Source organism: Capsicum annuum, chromosome 7 (assembly GCF_002878395.1).
Source record: "Capsicum annuum cultivar UCD-10X-F1 chromosome 7, UCD10Xv1.1, whole genome shotgun sequence".
NCBI lineage: Eukaryota > Viridiplantae > Streptophyta > Magnoliopsida > Solanales > Solanaceae > Capsicum > Capsicum annuum.
The window spans coordinates 9066936-9071129 of NC_061117.1; the positions used below are offsets into that span (position 1 = coordinate 9066936).

Consider the following 4194-nt stretch of genomic DNA (forward strand, 5'->3'; position numbering starts at 1 on the left):
ATAAATTTTGTTACTTTAATGGCTATTTTTATCAAAATTAGACTATTATTGAGATTGAGCTTGAGAATTATTTCAAAAGGGCAAATCTTGATTCAAATATAATTTGTTCTTGAAAGTAATTTATTTGGAAAGATATGTATTTGATTTTTATTAAATCAAGAAGCTCGGTATTAAACAAGGTGTTAAGTCGTAGCGAATTTCGATTTGATTTTGTCAATTTATTAAATTTGACTCTAATTGAAATCAAATTGGTCCCAATTGAAATGCAATTTACCAATTGGTATTCAATTTGGCTAGAATTTAAATTTAATTGCCTAAATTATAACCCAAATATCCTAATTCTAGCCCAATTCCTAAAATTACCTCCTAATCTACCCAATTTATGCCCAAATACCCTTTTTAATTAATTTTCTATTTATTCCCAATTACATAGCCCACTCCTCCACCGACCCGGCCCACCTAAGGTTTCCTTCTCCTTCAATCTATAACAACAGCTGATCCCCAAGGTACAATAGCCAAATTTTCAACGTACAACCAAACGACAACATCGCGACAACACCACCATCTCAACCAAGCTCCGACCCGAATCCTCCAACCCCGATTAACCCCTAACCACGTCAACCCATATCCCGCGAAATGCATGCCCATTTTACTCGATTTCAAATGAAGAAAACCCTCGAACCTTCTAGAAACGGGCTAGGTGTTGTCTCCAATGGTTCAATCCCGCAAATTTTGGGATAACTCATATGATCTCGTACAATATTTGGCTGATTTCTATTGGTTTTAGGGAAGAATTATTTTTCCTAAATCCTTTTCGTCCACTAATTCCAAAAAGGGAACGTTTGTTGATGAAACGACAAGCTAAAAAGGGGAATTCAAATTTCAAATCCAATAAGATCCTATTTCAAAAAGTCCCCAAACAGACCCCTATTGATCTTCTATATAAGAGGGGACGAAGTCACTGTTTTGGGTGGTTAGAAAAGGAGGGGGTCGAGGAATTTTTTTGGAGAAGGGAAGCAAAAAGATAAGAAAAAGAAAGGGAGAGAAACTACCCTTGGAGCACAAATCAGTTTTGTTAATAAAAAAAACTTCTTCTCGTGAATTTGTCAGCTAACCGAAGTTTCAAATTGACGACAATGATGTTATTCTGGAAGTGACGACTCCGGCGATTGCTCGAGTCCAATTTTGCTGCACCGCAAGAGGTAAATACCTGGTCACTTTTAGTTTCTCGATGTTTCTTTCTTCCCTTCGATGGTTAGTGTGTTCGATGTATTCTCGTCATAGTTGTAGAAATTCTAGAAGTTGTAGAAATGCTAGAAATTGTTTGCTGGGATTTGAGTGTTGTAGAAGGCGTCAGAGGGCGTAGGATTTTGATGCGATAACATGAAACTGATTGTATTGTTGTGATGTCTCTCTGCCGGTCTCAGTCGTTCTCTTGTTGAGTTCAGTTTTTCGCTCAAGTTCTGTATGAATTATTTGAATATAATCTTGTGTCCGGTTTAGTTCTATTTCTGGTATCTATTTGAATATAAAAAGTTTTGTTGAATCTCTCTGTTTTCTATTCGAATAGGGTCATCCATACATTGTAGTGATAGCAAATTCTTGCTATTTGTTTACACCCTCTCATATATGACTAAAAAGTAATTAATACGGACCCTTGGCTCACAAACTGCACTCTTTGATTATTGTTCTAGAATCTTTCCGATTTACAGCGCCATTTAAGGGTTCTTGAACCATGTGCTTTGAAGTGGTTATATGGTTGTTCTTGCCCAAGTCTCTTTTCTTTATGCTATAACGAAATAGCAGTTTGGTTATTGTACTAAGATTCATATGGGTTTCAACTAATGTATTCACAATATTAGTTATGAAAGAAACAAGTGGTGTTTGTGTGGTTTCCTATTTTTGAGCCTTCATGACCCCAAGAGAATTTATTTACGAGTAAAGTTTGGATTTTTTTAGTATAGTTCCACCTGCAAATAACTTCATTCATTTAGAAACTTTATGTAAATCTCTTTAGCTATAGAAAATAATGTTCATGATTGATCATTACTTGATTCTTTACATCGTCCTAATTTTATGCAAATGTGCTAAAAACCTGAATCTCGTCGTTTAGAAATGGTTTTCTCTGTAAGTGGTTCTTCTTTTGAGTCGAGGTGAAGATTTTATTTAGGAGATTGTAGGAATAAACTGTTTGTTCGATCTGTTGTGTACATTATTTTTTTTTAATAAAATTGTGGTAATTTAGTCTATGAAATGAATTCTGTTTAATTTGTGAGGCTAGAATTACACCTTTCTCGATCTAATATGCTAGAATTCATAATACATTTTGTCATTGTAGTTTTCAACTTTGGTGCTACATGAATGGTTGAATGATATGTTTACTAAAATTGCTCCAACGTGGCTTGTTATTTAAATCCCAAGGTTGTTGTTTCATCTCTGGCTGTACTCATGACCATAATCTTCAGCTTTTTAATCTTTATTTTTCTTGTCAGAAACGTCAAAAACAGAAGTGGAAAATAATTGGGAATATGAGTTTCTATCTTTTCTTTCCCAATTCTGCTTTTCAATAAGGACTTACTTTGAATGCAATTTTTTTTTTATCTAGCATTGTAAACACTATTAGAATTTTAAATGTAATGTTGTTAAAATTTAGGAAGAAATGAGAGTAATATAAGCTTCTCCCATGACTATCCTTTCATTCTTTTCCGTGGTCCTTTGCATTCAGAATTTACTTATTTAAGAAACATGTGAGCTTGAGAGAAGGTACCTATGTTCTTTATGTAAATACATTTAGTAACTGAACAGAAGTTTAATGGTGAGTACCTTTCATGCGGCATTTGATTTTTATGTTTTTTAGGGTTCGGTCTTTGCATTTTTACAAAAAAAAAAATTCCTCTTAGTGAATATTCCTTTTGCAAGTTAATTCTTCACTCTTTTTTTCATAATATTCCGGTTATTGAGGGGAATCCAATCATCTAAGATACATTGAATTTGACTTGAGAAAATAGGTAACTCTTTCATGATACCAGAGTTTCTTAAGCCTACATCTATATCCAATTTCTTGCCGCGTCTGCTTTATTGATGATGCCAATCACTGGTGCCTAGAATTTTCCAGTAGATATTTTATGTGGCTAAGTATGTCTTAAGCTTAGACATCAGGTGTAAATGATTTGACTGTATGCTACTTTACCTACTGAAATTTAGACAAAAAAATGATGGTTATCTTTTGCTAATGTTCACAGGGGAACAAATGTTTGTCTTGGTTGATTGCAGTTAATTGTCGTGGTCCTTCTTAACCTTTCTTCTAAATTGGTAGCATGATAAGTATTTGAATAAAAAATTTAAAGTTTCCTTGAATTTTCCATTATCTTTCCTTTATATTCATTTGATACATGTTTTCTTTGTTATCTTAGTTGCTTATTTTAACACAGTATTAATTTCATCTTTTCTTTGCATGAACCCACCTTGGAGTCCAAATGGACTTTTTCTCCTAGCATTTCATAATGGGCCAACATGACCCGCTTTCTCGAGTCAAGCCCGAAAGAGAATTCCAAACCCATTACCTAGCGCACGGATACAAAGAGTTGACAAAAGACAAATCGGGTAAAGTCCCATCTTTGAAGCGGCCAAGAGACTTGACAGTCTCGGTTTCCATTTGGTTCATTTATTTAGTCATTTATTATCATCGTCTTTATTTATTTAGTTATTTATTCATCTGGGCCCCGAAGCCAAACTTGTATTTAATAGAGGTGGAACAAATTCGAGCCAAGAGCTCGAAAACTAGAATAGGATAGGTGAAACCGGTCAAAGGCCCAATTAGACTAGGCCAGGTTTTGTTGGTTTGTGAACAATGACCTAAATCATTTACTTTCTCCTTCCTTTTTTTGTTTATGTGTTTACTTGCTTATTTCATTTGTGTAGACTTAGTTAAATCCCTATTAAGTCGTCTAAAATTATGTTGCACAAATCCTTTCTAAAAATCAATCACTTTTCAACAAATTAATCTTTTAGAAGTTAATCAAAGACTTTTTCAAAAAGTTTGGATAACCGCAAGTTAGCGGATGTTTTAGATGACTAACACCTTCCTAAAACGTTAATAGGAATCACTTTTCTAGAATCTCTAACTTTAAATGATTTTTCTATTTTGAATCGTTTGAAGTATTTCTAAAGGTTTCTTAATTCCTTTTCAAAATT

At 33.8% G+C, this 4194-nt stretch overlaps 1 long non-coding RNA gene across 1 annotated transcript; it reads left to right on the plus strand.

The window, feature by feature from the left end:
• The first annotated feature begins 368 nt into the window (after nucleotides 1-368).
• On the plus strand, nucleotides 369-3885 carry LOC107877692. Its single transcript, XR_001676466.2, has 2 exons — nucleotides 369-1202; nucleotides 3243-3885. It is a non-coding gene; the product is annotated as an uncharacterized LOC107877692 (long non-coding RNA).
• The last annotated feature ends 309 nt before the right edge of the window (nucleotides 3886-4194 follow it).